The sequence below is a fragment of the Lonchura striata genome, chromosome 1 (genome assembly GCF_050655825.1).
Source record: "Lonchura striata isolate lonStrDom1 chromosome 1, ASM5065582v1, whole genome shotgun sequence".
Lineage (NCBI taxonomy): Eukaryota > Metazoa > Chordata > Aves > Passeriformes > Estrildidae > Lonchura > Lonchura striata.
Window position 1 is genome coordinate 42,894,647 of NC_140703.1, and position 17,945 is coordinate 42,912,591.

Consider the following 17,945-nt stretch of genomic DNA (forward strand, 5'->3'; position numbering starts at 1 on the left):
TTTAATATCAGTCACCTGACCTTTAAAAAACAACCACTTTTAAAGATTTGTGAAACAAATGTGTAACTTTCATAAAGCATATAAATGCATGTAAAAATCATATGGTACTCCAAAGCTAAAGAATTAAAGTTTCTATTAGACCAAAAGGTATGTTGATCTCAAGGGCTTTTGGAGAACAACCATCATAAAGGCCACTCAATGAAAAACCAAGTTTTTCATTAGTTAATTGTAATGAAAAACTGTTGTGGTTTTTTTTTTTTTTCAAGAGTTTCTGATGTCTGAAATTATGCATTTTTCTTAGTGCACTGAATTAATTACTTCTGTTTTGAATCTCTGTTTATTCTTCATTTCATCTCTGTGTGTATTGAACCACATACTTTAATCATTCTAGTGTATTTTTATACATTGTTTATACCAGAATCTTTCACATCAATGACAATAATATCCTCTCAATCTTCTGTAAAAGGGTAGTTTCTAGATGATATAATATAATTATGATGTTCTAGTGTTATCAATAAATATTCTGCTGGTTGCAATTTTGACAAAATGTGCTAGTCCTTTTTCTTGTCAAAGTGAAAAACATTCAGAAAAAGCTTACTGTTTGAAGAGAGAGATTTATAAGGTTATCTGCTAGATTCAGATGACAAATATATTTGCCAAAAGTTAAGGACCATATTTATTTTATGCATTTCACTTCAATACAGTCAGAATTTATTCTGAAGCTTCTTTTGTAATATTTCTTTGGCACAACTGTTCAGTCTGCATATTTCTCTGCAAGGATGATAAAATAAGAAATTAATTATTTTTTTGAGGAAAATAAGTAATCTAGAAATTATAACTGGCTTGCAGCAGGACTAACTAAATAGAAAAGAAGCAAATGTTTATGAATTACATCGAATTTTTTTATAGTTCAGTAGCATCAGAATTACATCATTATTAGGGAAAATTATATGATGAATGCCTAAATTCATAAATCATTTAAATGTTTTCCAACATTAAATTATTGAAAACTTAGTACATAAATACAGATGCAGGGATGTGATGTACATTTCAGGAATGGTGCCGGAGTACATACTACCTCTAAGGACAAGATGTTTCCCATGGGAAATGTTTTTCATGAATGTGAAATGCAGTAATTTCTCAGACTCCAAAAAGACTTTTGGTTTGGGCTATTTTTCAGATGTACATTGGTCTGTATCTTTGTCATCCACAAAACAGTGTACATTTTTTGCCATCTTTGCTAAGTAGATTAAATTTTTTTTTTCCTTTCTTTCTCCTTATCAGTACTGGCCACCCTTGTAAAACCAAATGCTTTGGGTTTTGATGCACGTCCTCTAGTGAATCTTGCTAGGCTGATGTGTCATATCTATCTCCAGCTCTCCTTGCCTTTTTTGAAGCACAGTTTACTGCCCCTGTGTAGGAGGTGATGAAAAGGAAATATGTTCTAACATTTTTAGTTTGCATTCTGAAGCAATAATTTAAACTTCAAATGGAAAGATGGGGTTTGTGTGGTTAGGCTAGACCAGAATATGCAGTTCTCTCTTAAAAAACTGAATGCTTCTGGCATTAGGCGGGACATTCACTTTGGTGCAGTAATTTGCTAAAACACTCCTACAAGAGGACATTGATCAGAGCCCTTTGATTTTGCCCTGCATCCTTTCCTATACATTTGCATAGATTCTGCATCTTGGCTAAGCTTGACAAAGTGTGACGGTACTTCTACCATGGAAATAGAATTCATTATTCAAGCAATATGTCAGGCATATTCCTCAGTCCTCCTAAGCCATGTTCCCCTCCTACCAAGCTATTTTAAGGTTTAGCCTATTTACTTAGTTTTTCAATTTCAGAAGTGCCAAAATTGGTATCATAATGAAAAAGCCATTGCATGAAATCAGGAGAAATTAAACCTTTTTGTGCCCACTTCCAAGTATGTGGAATCTGAACACTTATTTTATTGGATTCCACAGTTCATTTGAAGTGATGATGCATGTCATTGATAGACCTCTAATTTCCCATAAGCCTCTAAAATATGCTATCTCAGCAGCAGTTTTGCTTAGAATATGCCTTTCCAATTCCAGCTATAAGGCTAAAGTATTCTGAGCAGCAGATGCCATTTATATTTATTGTGCAGAAATTATTTTGCTACAGGTGCTGGTCATTTGCAGGTTTTTATAACACTGTGGAAGCATGGTGATACTATCTTCATGTTGATCAAACTGCTGAGACTAGGAAGTGCTAACATTTCTAAGTGCTGTATCATCATATATTTAAATATAAGAAAAAGGCTTCTGTTGCCAGATGTAATAGCTTTTTGCTATGTCATCAGTGTGAGGATAGATAGAAATTAAATTTTTCTTCCATGGCCTGGGTTGATTCCATGTAAAATATATTCAAAACAACAACAAAAATACTATTAGCATAATATTTGGGAGTCATGCTCAATATTGGGACATTCAGCGTGCTAGAAAGATAAATAAGTCATATCCAAATAAGTAATTTTCCTTTTGTTGGCAATACTGTTTGATTAATCAATCGACCTATTTTAAAAATTTAAAATAAAGCCATCTATGAAATATTATGCTCCCTGTGCATTGATCTGTTTTGTGTAAAAAGTGTAAGATGAATGCATGCTGTTGCCTGCTTGCCATGACTCTTAGTTGATACTTCTACATTTCACTACATTAAAGAAGGATTTTCTCTTTTTCTCTCTCACACCACATTTGTGCATGTTCAAACACACACACACATGCACAAACACAAACACACAAACACGTTTACAGACCCTTTCATACATGGTGTTTGACAAAGAACTGTTGTGTCTCTCCTCCATGCATTAAGCTGTGGTATAGAATACACAGAATACTTTTAGAATACAAATAAAATCTAGACAAGTAGGCTTCTAATTATCACAAAAGGATAAAGTGTTCAAATCTTATCTCAATATCTAATCTTACATGTCAAGAGTGAAAAAAAGGCATTAATTTATTTGAAAGAGTTTAAGAACAGATTTTATTAACAAATCATTCTTTTAATTATATATGAGCTGCTCTGGTACAGAAAAAAATAATAATATTAAAAATGCGTAATGTGAGTGCTCACTTGCTGTTTACATCTAAGATTACTGTACAAGAATCAAGAGATTTCAACTGCATTCTTAGTTCCAATAGACATCTGATTCTTTCATATTGGCTTTCTTCTCTGGAAATTTATGCAATGTAACAGTTCAGATTTTTTTTAGCAGAAAAATTCAACCTTGAGTATTCTTGTATGTGCTTAGAGGAGAAGGTTGGGGTTTTTAGTGGATTTTTTTTGCTTCTGTTTGTTTGTTTGTTTTTTAAATGAAATGCTGATTTTTCAAACAGATTTCAAAAGTTGATTTGATACTATTAAAATTTTTGTTGGTCTACCAGTAGCATAAGGTTCACCTTTGTAAAATTGCTACATGGAAATGACATCCAAATTAGACAAATGCATGTCATAAAATATCACTATCAGTTATGGTTAGTAAATTATAAACATGGGCAGAACAGATGACTTGACAGTTCATTAGGAAAGACAGGAGTCAGGAAGCAAGACGTTTTAATAGCCAAAATGTCTGATGTTTTAGACAACTAGACTTAATATACCAAGGAAGAGAGAGGAAAATCAGAGTTTGTTGAAATTAATTTCTGTCCAACCCTCTTGTAAAAGTTCCTACTCCAGAAGGTTAATTTGGTACAAACTCAGCTATTGGAAAACTTTATTTTTTTTTTTTTTTCTGGAGGGTAATAATTGTTTATATTCATACTGCTAGCATTTAGCAGTAATAAAGATAATAAGTGTAAGAAGTCAGAATAATAAGATAATTTTATTTTGAGATAGAAAGTTGAGAATAAGACAACACACACTGGAGGAGTGGATGAAAGGGATGAGTGCTTTCAGCCCCAGAAAAACCTAACTGTTGCCGTGATTTCCATAGTTTGAAAACAAAACAATTTAAAAATTTTGAAAAGCATTTTGGAAAAAAAAGATATAGTTGTCCATTATAGTTGTCCATCTGCCAGTGCTTTGTCTGAAGAATGAGAAAAAACATTAGATAAGGATACAACCACTAGTATATACTTGTTAAAATTTGCTCTTGTACTCCTGTTCAGTTCTGGGCCCCTCACTGCAAGAAAGACATTGAGGGGCTGGAGCGTGTCCAGAGAGGGGCAGTGGGGCTGGGGAAGGGGCTGGAGCACAAGGGCTGTGAGGAGCAGCTGAGGGAGCTGGGGGGGTCAGCCTGGAGAACAGGAGGCTCGGGGGGACCTCACTGCTCTCTGCAGCTGCCTGACAGGAGCGTGCAGCCAGGTGAGGTTCATCCCTTCTCCCAAGTAACAACTGACAGGACCAGACGTAACAGTCTCAAGCTGTGCTAGGGAAGGTTTAGGTTGGATGTTAGGAAAAAATTCTTCACTGTAAGAGTGGTCAGGCACGGGAACAAGTTTCCCAGGGAGGTGGTAAAGTCAACATCCCTGAAGATGTTCCAAAAATATATGGATGTGGCACTTGGAGATACAGTTTAACAGTGAATAGAGTCAGCCTTATTATCTTAAAGAGCTTTTCCAACCTAAAATAATAAATAATTTTATGATTGTACTGTGGATCAAAAATGGATGTTTTCATTATTGAGACATAATGCATGGAACCATGCTTGGTTACAGTATTAAAGAGCAAGACACAGAAAGGAGCCAAAATGCAACTTCAAGCTTGGAAAGAAAAAAAAAAAATTGCAGTAATATTACCTAATCCTAAAAAGCAAAAACAAACAAACCAAAACCAAACAAAACCAAAAGCCAACAAACAAACAGGTAGTCAGATAGCACAGGGATAGTAATACTTAGTCATTTTCTGAAAATTAACTTCAGGTCATTTTTGAGACACTTGCTATACACAGTGCAGTTTTTCTTGATTTTGATAAATTACCTTCAGGTCTGTTTCTTTAATTGTTTATTTAGGAACTGGCATCCCATATGAGTAATTGAAGTTGTACTTCTAAAGTAGGCATTATCTTGCAGCTGTGATCAGCATATCTCATCTGCTTTTGTCAGGTGAAATTAGATTATGAAAATAGGTTTTGTCTAAAATTTAGTTTTAAATCAATATACAAACAGCAGGTGACATAGATATAGATATTCTGCTTATCATTAAGCCTTCTAGTCTATTGGTATCACTGAACAGTGAAAAACAAATGGAGAACTTGTGATCTTTCTGCAGAACTTTAAGATGAATATTGCGAAGCATTTTTATTATTTGGTGTGGGCTCCTCAGTACATTAAACCAAGACTTTCTAAGTTTTGTACTAGAGACTATAAAGTTTTAATCTATATAAAAATCTAAATCAGATTTTAAAGGTGAGCTTGAGAAAAATCATGGTATTTAGTGCAATTTCTGATTTTTTTTTAAAAATAGCGAATTCCTTCCAAGTTGAATAGATATTCTCTTGTTGACAACTTGGGTTTAACTGAAAATAGGTCATTTTGCATTCAGTGCATAACACAAGTTTTATATTAGTCAACATATTCATAAACATGTATGGATTAAGGGAAAAATATCACTGGGTACTACAATTATGCTATTTTAGTTGCAAGACTCTTCCTTTCATATGAGCTGAAGCCTCCATCATTCTTTGACAGGAAAGGACTAGCCCCTGCTGTGTGGTGTCCTTAAACTGACCACAGGGAACATCTTATCTTTAGTGGAAAATTTCCCATTTTATTAATACTTGTAGTTATTTCATAATTGTATCAAAGACGAGATGTCAGATTTTTAAAGAAGGTTAATGAGATATTTTCTTTCAAGGATGTATGTGGATGACATCTTAATATCTTTTACTAGCCTTCTCTCAGCATAAGAGAATCTCTCAGCAAGACTTTTTTTAAAATCCAAATTTAGTAGGTGTTTATCTTGCTAATATTTCCCACAGAAGAAGAAATACCCTGCAGCCTCGTCTTAGTGGCTTCACTTTGATGGAGGGTCTCCCTGTTTGTCTGTCCTGACAGCCTGAGTCAAATACATGAAACACCAAGAGCAACCTAGCAGTTGTCTCCTTCAGTGCTTCAGGATTGACATTCTTGGTATGTGTCAGACTAGTCTGAGTGAAATTTAATAGGAAAGTAAACCCTTCTCTATTCTAGCAAGATAAAAAGTGGAAACTCATTACTAATACTGAGAAGAGGTGCAAGGAATGGAAATTATTCAGGAAGTGTTTGTTTCAGCATTACTAGCTGTGTTTATTACCAGCAGACTTGATAACAAGTATTGTCTCCTGGGCAGTCTCCTCCCCTCATTGCCAGTCACTGTATTCCCATGGATTGCTACTGCTCACCAGGGGGCTCCTAAAATTCTCAGCCTTCATAATTAATCAAATCAAATTATCATCATGAAAGAACTTGCTAATGAAATACTGTCAGTGACAATACTTACTTTGGATATGCAAAAGTAGATTATAAACCTTCTCACAAGGCATCCACAAACAGTTTTGGCAACTTGTTGATGAGTAAACAGGTGCCAGTGAATGCCTGTGTAAGTGGAAGAAGGTATGTTTTCCATTAAGTATAGCTGCAATACATCTAAAAAAGCAAACTTTATTTTGTAATAAGGAATATGGCATATTAATTAGCACTTGAAAAATATTAACAGAATTATTTATAGCCTAGTTATGTCTGGATATCAGCTGACTTATAAGTACATGTTATGGTTTGACACTGGCACAATGCCAGTGCCTCTATGAAAATGTAATCTTTTTCTTGAATGCTGTGAAGTGGAATCGAGAACAGAGCAAAGCAGGCCCAAGCTTAATAACAGGAAAAAAACTTTGTTAAGTTATTACTACAAAAAGAAAAAAAGAAAGGGAAAAGGGAAAAAAAAAAAAGCACACAAAGATCAAAATGAAAACCTTGCAAAACATTCCTCCTCCCACTACCTAACTCCAACAAACCACAGTGAGACACAATCTGGACCCCAATCAGGTTTCCACCCTCCAGACAATTGATACTCAGCCTTTCGAGGGAACAGAGTCTCTCCTGTGCTACAGACCCCTTAAGAAAACACAGCTCCATATCCTGTGTTTCCATGTCACACATGGCATTGCCCGGAGAAAAGTTTGCCAATGGTGACCCTTCTCCTTTCCATGCACAGTGCTCTCACCACCAATGCATGGATGAACAGACTGTTTTTAGGATTTTTTCTTTTAAGGATGTCCTGCCAAGAGGGAAGAACACAACAGTTCAGTTTTTCATTGTTTGGGACCACAGTCCCCCCCATTTTTCCCATTTCCCCTGGGGCCGAGGGTCCAAGAACAGAGATCTACTTCTCTTCTCTTCTCCTTCTTTTGAGGATAGGGGCACTACCACAAACCTTCTAACTTTTTATCTGTTCACTCCACTTCTATCTTTTCCCAGCTGAAGCAGGTCTCTTGGCTCACTGGCATCCTCCCAAAACACAGTCTTTCTTGAAGGAGAGGATTGGTTCAGTTTGTGGCTAACACAGAAAAGTCCAGCCAAAAGCCACTCCTTGTCCCCCTCCCATCTAGAATTTCTCCTTCTAACATCCCAGGGTCCAAGGTGTCCCTCTTCCTCTCTTTCAAACCGAGGAGGGGAAAGAAAAATTTATAAAGCTTTCATTTTTCAAGGAAGGGTTAAAAGTCCAAACTCCCAGGGATGGCTCGATGCCAACTCCAGCGGTTCCCACGCACTGGGCACCTTGCAGCTTCCCCCGCTCCTCCTTCCTCAGGGTGGAATTACTGACAGAACTGCTGTGTCTCTTTCTCTCTCCCTCTCGGGACAGAAACTCTGGGGGGGAACAGAGACATCCCAGATTTCTCCACCCTTCCATCTGCAGGGGGTTCCAGTCCCTCCACCCTTGGGCCCACCTCAGTCAGGCCATGGGGCTTCCCCTCCCCACCCAGCCACAGCCGGGCAGGGGAGAGGCTGCACTGCGGCTGAGCGGAACCAAAGAGAGCGAGTTCCCCTGGGAATTCTGCTGTTAACCCCTCTGTGTTCTCAGAGGCGTGTCCACCTTCATCTGGTCAATATCTAAATTGACCTCTTCCTTCCGGAAAAAATTCTTTTTCCATGTCAAACTACGACAGTACAACACAGCAAAGCTGAAGAAGCCCCTTTATGTATAGGATAATGGATGGTCTTCTAGGACAATAAAAGATACCCTGAGACAAGGATTAGAGAAAGAGAAGTGGGAAAGATTAAAGAGTAGAGGAAAAATTGTAGAGCTGAAGGAGAACTGGAAGTAATAAGAAAACTTAAAGGAAAATAAGGCAGAGACTGGAAAAAGCAAAATATTAGTGCATGGGAGAGATTTGCCTGAACTGAAGTGACAGATTTTCTCATATCATTATGGGTTATGACACCATGTAGCGGTCCAGCATCTGCTCTCCTAAAACTCAGCTTAGTCTATTATTTCACCAGGATTTTTCACACACTTCCAGATGGAGATAATGTGATGAAGCTCTTGACTAGATTTGGCCTCCTGTGAAGAGTACTCCTTGGCTGTTGCTGCTCCTCCACTGTACCAATTTATTCTTGTCTAGAGGGATTAGCTTTACCATGAAAATATATGCTTTGTAAAGGAGAATTCCAGAATGGCAGACAGGGAAGACATACAGTTTTTGAGCAGTGATGTTTGAAGGGCAGATTTTCAGGCAAAAGTGGTTTATCACCTTGTGAGCTACCAAAAGTACAGTAAACCTCTGAGGAAGAAAGAAGCATGTTACCAACTACAGCATCCCACAGCAGGAGTAACAATCTCTTTTACACACTAGGTTCACTTTCTCTTCTGCTGATCTCTAAGTGTGGATAATGCAACCTTCAGTATCTACAAAGAGAGATTATAATGATCCAATTCATGGAAGTCAGGGCAAAAGGGAAAACTAAGATCAGTGTGTCACAGGATAGAACATTTGAGAATGACTGAGCTTACCATGAGTCTGAAACAGATAAGAAAAATGAGAGTTAAAGCCAGAAATCAAAGTAAATGAGACTGGGTAGCAAGCCAGTGCCAATTCTGTTAAAATGAAAAAAAAAAAAAAAATCTGCTTTATAAGAAAATTAATGAACTAAAAATGTTATTGCCTTTAAAACATGGTCTATAAAGATAATGTAAAACCTTTTCTATCTCCAAATCCTTTTATTGTAATTTATAGTGTAGGACAAAAGCAATTGCATTTCTTGATTAAAAAAAAAAAAAAAAAAAAAAAAGGGGGAAAACCTCACAAAAATAAACAAAAAACTGCCACCCAATTCTCTCTGTTCAAAGATATTCCAATATCCAATTATTCATTGTACAAAAGCTTTAGCAGTTTGACTAAATTTCTATACAAAGGGACATTATTTAGTTTTTACTAAAGGTAATAAAGGAAAAATTCAATTATAATGCTACAAAAAGTAGCAGCCTATAATAGACTGGAATGCAGGTTTGCCAAACATGAAAGAGATTGATTCTTCCCATCAATTTTCTTTCTGCTTAGTCTGATAATTTTGTGTTCCAAAACTAACTTCAACATGAGGAATGGAATCATGTATGCTATTTTGTGTGTCAACTCTTTAGGAACTGGAAACTGGGAAACACTGGCCCTGAGTTTTTGTAACTGAATTGAGATGGGGAAGAATAGCAAATTTCTTCTGCTGGTGTTTTAACCATAAATGTAAACTCCACACTTTCACACCTTGATGCTCCTAAACAGCGAGAGGCTTTACGAGGTGCCACTTTGGATTCTTTCATTGGGAATGTAGTCAGTATCCTAAATTTGCACAGGAAGGTATAATCTTGAGTGTTATGAATATGTATCAAAGAAAATAAGAACTCAAAGATACCTCTCTGTTTGATATACCCTTTTGGTTAGCTGTGGGTCACTGTATTTTGAACAATCCTGAGACTGTGGCTCCTTCAGGATATTAACTTTCTATGAAACCCCGACACACAGGAGTGCCCTATCTCAACAGGATATCTGAAGACAGCATTTTGAATAGCAGGTGCTATTGGATGAATGATAGCTAATTCAGAGAGTCAACAGAATAATTCTGTTCCTTAAATATAAATTTATGTATTAATAGTCATGAAAAAATGATGTGCCTTCTTCAAATTGGAGTGAAATATTTCCTTGCTGCTTGGTTGCTCTTTAAATATGTTTAAGAGCAACCTCTCAGGCTTCCTTCATACCTTCCTAAAAGAATTACTAGATTCAGGGCTCCTAAAGTATATGATGAAACCCATTTTTACTCACATATTTCCTAAATTGGTTTGCTTAAGATAGCAATGAATATAAACATAAGAAGATAAATGGAGTGACTGCTTTATACCTAAATGCAGAAAGCTGTAATTTCCAAATGTATTTTAAAAAGCAGTGGAATTTGATGACATTCTGAAATCCTATTTTTACTATATTTATCTTGCATATTATACTCTGTCAACAACAATAACAAACAGTTTCCTTACTCAAGGCTTTTATTTAGAACTTTAAAATTATTTATTAATTACTATATTCTTTTTACTTGTCATTTACCTATTCCATCATTACCTATTTCCTTTCCTTTGCCTCATTTCTTTCCAGAGGTTGATACTGCCTTGGAGGAGAATGATAATCAGGCTGTATCACTTTGTTGTTCTCTGAAGTTGGGCTGCATGAAAATCATAAATGATGAAGTGACTGCAGCACTACAGTGAGAAACAATAAGAATACCAACAAACTCATGGTTAGAGACTGAGTTTGGCAATATTATGGAAATGACAGGAGGCAAACTGTCCAAAAAAAGGTAAACATAGAAATAAAAATTAGCTGTGTTCAGAATTGTTGTTTTGGAAGAAAATAAATGTGGGTGAGGAAGCCAAGTGGTAAGAGGAGAAAGAACATATACATGCCATGTTTTGGGTTTTTTTCCTGAAGGGAGATAAACTTATCATGTCTCAGTTAAAATAACTTATTTTCCCCATGGAAACAGAGCCACACTTTCTAAAGAAAAAAGAGTCAATTTCTTGTGATACATTTAGATATTGATACAGGCACTTGCAGTGGGCGAACTGTTCAATGACAGATCTAGTGTAAATGAATTGGAAGATACTTTTAAAAGATGAGATGTATAAAGCTTGCAACAGGTTCATTTAAAGGATAATTTTCCTTCTGTTTATGGGCAGATGGAGGGATGTCATTATTCTGCTGATAGTTATGCAGTTCCAGTGCCTTCATTCTGGAAATTAAGATTGCAAATGAACGTGGGACAGAAGCTGGCCATATTGATAAGCCTGGAGAAAACTCCTGTAACATCTGATGAAGTTGTGTAGATTTTGAGCCTTTGAGATATGAGTGAAAGTTCTGAAGAAAGATTAACATTGATGGTAAAATAAACTGCTGAATGTGAATGCATCTTGACTTTTTTTATACCCAATCAGGACAAAATTTAATTTAAAAATAACCCTAAATATGATTCCAAATTGCACAATCCATTTAGGACTGCACACAATATATTGATGGAATAGCTACACATGAAATAAATGTAAAAACACTCAAGAGACATCAGATCTTACTTCTGCCTGAAAACCAAGTCCTTGTAAATTAGTGATGGACAGGCTACAATCTTTGCAGGTAGTAAGCAGACCAAGCTGATAGTAGGAGAAGTTCACACCCATAGATTTCTTTAGCTCTTGGGACTGATTTATTGTAGTGAAGTAAATATTTGTCATTCTCACAGGGGTAACTTGTGACCTCAAAGCTAATCACTTGAAGTGGAGAACTTGAAGTGTTACACTTCAAGTGACATCTAACAAGTTTATTTTCTCCTCCATGCAACCAGTTCACTGTAACACTTTGCAAGCTTCATACACGCATTGCTACTTTAAAGCACATGCCTCCTACATGTAAAGGCTATTTCAAGTATATTAATCACATGTTTGCAAGTTAAATCTGACCATGAAAAGTAAGCTAAAATTCTGTATCATTTCTGGGAGGGATTAGACTGAAAATATGAGTTGAGCTGAGCTGTCTCTAGATGCCTATTTGTAACATAGACATGAGATGTGGGGGATTTGAGTGATGTCAGTTTGGGTTTTTTTGATAAAATTAATTTTAGCCTACAACACCATGCCAGAAATTCTAGTGATTCCTTTCTTTTCTCTCATGTTACTTTGGTACATCAGGAGAAAAGCACACATTTATTTTGTTCTAGACAGTTAGACTTCATGTACATTAAAACAAGTGGATTTTTTGGTAGTGAAACCTTATATATATTTTGAAAAGAAAATATGGGTGTTGCCATTGATACTAGGGATTTCCACACCACAGAATACGTACCTAGAAAGGTACATCTAGAAAGGATCAATTAATAGTATATGTATAAGCTTGTAAGACCACTTTAGAGATCATTGGAGATAAATTATTTCTTTTACATTTGAGTAGCCTCTCACTTCTGATACATTTTGTCATCAATTCTGGTTTTCACCTGTGCCATGTTCAAATTAAATCAGAATATACCCCTGTTGTCACACCCTTTGGTAAATCCGTGGTAGGATAAACACATGTCCAGAAGTTATAGATTATTAATTAACTTTCAGATTATGTTAATATTTATTTACTTTCCTTTATTTACTTTTTTTCTATAAATGAGGAAGGAAGGTTTGCATATCCATATACAGTTGGATCTGCGTTCTACACTTCATGTAGTATACTTGAGAAATTAAAAAACCTAATTTACAGTTAGGGGAAAAAAAAATCTAAAGCCTTGGTAAGTAAAATATAAACAGTAATAGGAAGAACAATATTGCAGATCTAATTTCTTTTATTGATTCTGTTTTGGTATTGATTTTGTCTTATGCTTCTTTCTCTTCCAAATCTATGTCTCTGCAAATAAACTTCTTTGTGACACATGTTTGTATTGATAGCATAAGGTGGTGTGCAGTATAAAACATAGGTTTGTGAGGCAAGAAGCAGGCTTTAACATCTGGATATGGAGGTGCTTATGTGACACTTCTGGTCTGAGGAGGGATTTTAAAATCAGTGCATGTTATATAGTATGTTTGTCAGATACCTTAGATACAGTTTTCCTGTTATATTTCAATATTTAGTGACTCAGACAACTAAGATAACAATTTCCATAACTATTTTTCCTAGTTGTGATGTTTTTTGTAAAGATATTGCAGTTTTATACATCTCTCCAACGTCTGTAGTGAGAAAACAACTTTAGAAATGAAAACTTAAAAACTAGACCAATACAATAAAATAAATATAATACTAATAGTATAACCTGCAGAGCCTTGAGCTGATTCATAGATTTCCAGCATAGGAATTTAAGCTCCACAGAGCTAGCCACACTGTTTTTACATGGCTAACTATGCTACCAGTAAAGCAGAAATACCTAGTCAGATATCAATCCCTAGTTGCCAACGGTAATCACACTTGTAATATATCTTTGACTGCATTTAGATAAACACAAACTCATGAATTGACTTTAGCCTAAAAGCCATAATTCATGCTGGTTTTCTGCTTGGTATAGATTAAATTCGTGTCTATCATCACCTGTCTGTGTAGTCATATTTCATGTAGAAAAAGTGATGCTTTGTTCCTGGACAGATCTCTATCCAAGACACATTTCTTTAGCTTATCCTTCTACCACATATCTCAAGGAAATTACTTGGGCAATGGACATTTTTAGTTTAGCATAGTAATAATGTCTTAGGCTTAATAATAATATCAATAACCATCATCATCATTATCATAACATTTTTAGACACAATGAGAAAAAACTAATTTCACTACAAAGCATGTCTTTATTAGTAAGCACAATATTGATTCTCTTTTATTTTAATAATATTTGTATTTGTATTTATTTGAAAGGAAGGTGATTTTTTTTCCCTTTCTTTTAGTGATTCAAAATCTGATAGATACCTTAGAATTAGGTTTAAAGAAAAACTTGTCCTATTCAAAGATGACAATTTACCAACGTTAGTTGCCAAGTGATTTTTATCATAAAATAAAATGAAGAAAGATCTTGAATTTTTAGTTATAACTCTATTTGAAAATATTTATTATAAGATTCTGTCCTGGTTTTGGCTGGGACAGAATTAATTTTTCTTTCTAGTACCTAGATCAATACTTTTTTTTCATTTCGTATATGAATAATGTTATAACACTGACATTTTAATTATTGCTGAGCAGTGCTTATCTAGAGTCAGGGACTTTTCTGTGTCTCATGTTCTGCCAGTGAGGAGGGGCACAAGAAACTGTGAAAGAGTATAGCAGGGACAGCTGACCCAAAGTGGCCAAAGGGATATTCCATACCTCAGAAGGTCACGCCCAGTACAAAAACTGGGTCAAGTTGGCAGGTAGGAGCCCATCAGTGCTGGGGAACCAGCTGGGCATCGGTCAGCAGATGGTGAGCAATTGTATTGTGCATCATTGTGGGCTTTTTTTTTTTTTTCCCCATCTCTCTTTTTCTTATCTCTTATTCCATTGTATTAATATTTCATTTCCATTGTTAGCTGTTCTTATCTCAGCCTATGGAGTTTACCTTTTGTCCCATTTCCTTCTCCATGCTGCCTTGGTGAATGGGGAAGTGAGCAAGAAGCTGCATGATACTTTGCTTCTGTTTGGGGTTAAACCATGATAGTTCTCATATTTTATCCTGTAATACATATGTTTTTGAGGTATGCACGGTCTGACAGAAATTACTCACCTTAAATAGTGCTTCTTTTGTAATTCATAACAATGCCTTGTTTTATTCTTGTTGGGAGAATGCTAGAAAATTTGAAGGTTTTATTCATATGCAGAGTGTAAAATTTCTGTGTTGCATGAACCAACTTTATCTTAGTATGTTTTTCAACACTGAAAATTCTATAAAAATAGAACCAAAATTCTTAGTTAACAGTTTAGTGGTTCTTTGTTTTAACATTAGTTTTCAGGTATGTAATTGAAAAAGTTAGTTACTGTGGTTGTAAAAGAACAGACACATTTCCTCTTATAGCACTGATCTAACTTTGTGGCTCAAAGAAATCCTGAACCTTCTTTATAGAAAATGTATACCCCATTTTCTAGTGTTGTCATTTATATTTAAGAAAAGATTTATTCTATGAAGCACTGTTCTGCAAGAGTAAGGAGAGGAAATTAATTCTAAGTATTTAAATAACAAGCTGTCAGGGAGGTGGGCAGATCCTTTTGGCAGGTATTTGATTCCAAAAGCTGTCAAGATTGATGTCATCTTTGTAGTCCTAACAGTAATTTTCCTTTCCCACAAAGCAAGTATGCAGATTCTAAAACACTGCATATAACAGGAATTTTGTATTATACTTTATTTCTTTCATTTATTAAATAAATACAATGTAATTCTTCTTTCAGGTAACTGAAATGTTAATATTGATTTTCTTTCAGGTGCTTATTATAAAAATTGCCATGAGTGACTGTTCTGTATTAGTAATCAAATGTTTTGATGAGGTTGTCTATCAGCCTATATTTTACGAAAGGAAATCAGTTCAATTTTCAGGAAAATGCTTTGGGGAAAAAAAAAAAACAACACCAAAAAGTTTTTTTCATTTCCCTGTTGAACTGTGTTCGTTCATCATGAGAAAACATATTAGGCTCCTTTCAAAAATAAGTTTTGACTAGTAGGAAAATTTTCAAAACACTGTCAACTTCTTAGAAAACCTAAAGATATTTAAGGACCAAAGCCACACTTAGAAGAGCAGCAATATGCATACATTAGTGTACTTGTAAATTTAGCACTGTCAACTTTCATTTCATCTTGTAAAAATAAAACTGAAGTCTGCAGGAGACAGATGTGTAAGACTAGCAGTTCTTTTATCTTTAGAGATGAAAGAAGTAGCAGTATAGTATTAACTTTTCTGAGGTTTGGTTAATTATTTTTGTTCTTAAAAATGTTTCAGTGATTTACTCTTTAGCTTTAATATTACAAGGACTTGATATTATAGCATTAACCCATTTCCAAGGCTTTTCATTTCATAGGTCAATATCTACAACTGACTTAGTGAGAGGCAGTCAACTTATAGGTTAACTAAGCAAGTGGAGTAATTTCCTTCCCTTTTTGCCTTTCTGTTGTTCACGTTGTAAAGTGCAACTGAAGAATAAGTATTTGTAACTCCTAATCATATTTATTTGCATGCATCATCTAATCGTGATGGAATATACTCTGAATTGTTTACCCTTTGCTTAATTGAAAGAAGAAATTGCTTCAATATAAATAAACCCCTGAATCCTAGGTCCTAATACTGCCAAGTCACATAAAGAAAAATTAAGTTGAGAAGAGGCTAGTAGTTTAGTATTTGAAACAGAAATTTTTGGACGTACAGAAGTTGCAGTGAGCTGTATTGGTGAAAAATATTGCTGCTTTTGCTTGATGATGGCTAAAATATTCTTGTGAAAAGGCTTCTCCATGCAAATTTCAAGGATGTGGAGAACTACAAGTGATAGAAAATATAGGTAGTCAAGACTAAAATGTTGAGAATTTAGCCTTTCCTTAGTTTCTGATGTAGAAGCCTAATATTAAAAATGACTCCTCAGGCAATTTTACTGTTACTACTATACACTAGCTTTTTAGAAGGATAATCTCATTATTCTACCCACAGTTTTACATCTAACAGGCAGTCAGTCACCCAAGTATATGATAGAGCAATCTCAAATGTTAGCCACTCATCCCTATGTACATGACTCCTTAGGGCCATTGCAAAAATTCCCACCTAACATGGATAAAAAAAATGGAGAAGTCAAGCAAAGATCAATGGAAAATGGCTCAACAAAACTACTTTATTAACTATATAAACGTCATATCAAAAGGTAAAATGTTTGGGGGATTTATGATCTCTAGCTTAAAGGCATCAACTAGCTCAGTTTAATGTGTATGTGCCTCTATGTGTGTCTGTAAAAACAACATTCTTTGTTTTGACTGTACAATGTTGGGTTTAGTGATTTCTTGTGACAGCAAGTTTCACTTCAGGTTTGATAGATTGTTCAATATTGGCTTAGGAAGAAATAGCAAGCATCGTAAATGATTATGCTCTCATTTCATCTTAAGACATAAGAAAGGGTTGTGTTAAAATTGGCAGTGTAGTTTAATTATATAAGATTTCTTTTTTCCTATGTGCAAGATGAAGTGACAAGATTTCTGGACTGGATATCAATAAATATTATCTACATGCTTAAAAAGAGATTCCCAAGTCTAGAAACAAGATGGAATGAGAATGAGTTTCTGTATCTCTTTTACTAATTGTTATCCCAGTACCCTTCTCTCTCCCAAAATCATAAACTGCAAGAAGGGTTTTTTACATTGAACTTATCACAAGTGTGAAGTTATTTTCTGGAAGTGATAAGTGAGAAGGAATACTGTTTTCCGTGCCCTCCCATGTAGAAGAAAGGCATTTGTGCTCCCACTTTGTAAGACCACTTGCTAACCATGTGCAACTTTGAAAAACCTCTTGAATACAGCAGTGCCAGTTTAATTTAGGCATAGTTCTTATCAATGCTTTTGCAGATGCTGTAGGCAACAAGCCATGTAAGTCACTTACAGAACTTTCCAAATTACTTTCCATGCCGCAGTGATGAGAGTGAAAGCATTGTTCGTGGCCATGGCCCCTCCAAAGCCCTTTGCTAAGTACAGTTTGTGTTTGAAGCAGACCTACAATACTAATATTTATAAACCTCCCAAAAAGTGACTGAGGACTCAAAGTAATTTGCTTCCCACCTGATGGGTGCGTAATGAAGACCAGATCTTTATGACAAGACTAAGATAGCAAAATTTCACCTCTGTTCCAATGCACAGATTCAGGAAAAATCAATGTGTGAAACTGGATCACTCCCTGTGTTGGAGGTTCAATTTTGCTGTGTAAGAGCCTGAAGAAAAGAAGCATGAGTGAGTGCTACTTTCTAGTCACTGGGCTTTTCTTGAATTAGCTATTGCCACAGTATTTTGCTGCAA

At 35.4% G+C, this 17,945-nt stretch overlaps 1 protein-coding gene across 10 annotated transcripts in view; it reads left to right on the plus strand.

Annotated features, from left to right (window-relative positions):
• CNTN5 (contactin 5) overlaps positions 1 to 17,945 on the plus strand; it is a 592,231-nt gene that overhangs the window by 244,519 nt on the left and 329,767 nt on the right. Inside the window, exon 1 of one of the 10 annotated variants that reach the window (XM_021529325.4) lies at positions 10,159 to 10,787. The exons of the other annotated variants lie outside the window; for them this stretch is intronic. The gene's annotated coding sequence lies outside the window, so the exon portion shown is untranslated. Of the gene's footprint in view, positions 1 to 10,158; positions 10,788 to 17,945 lie in introns of those variants that run through there. 10 annotated transcript variants of the gene reach the window in all.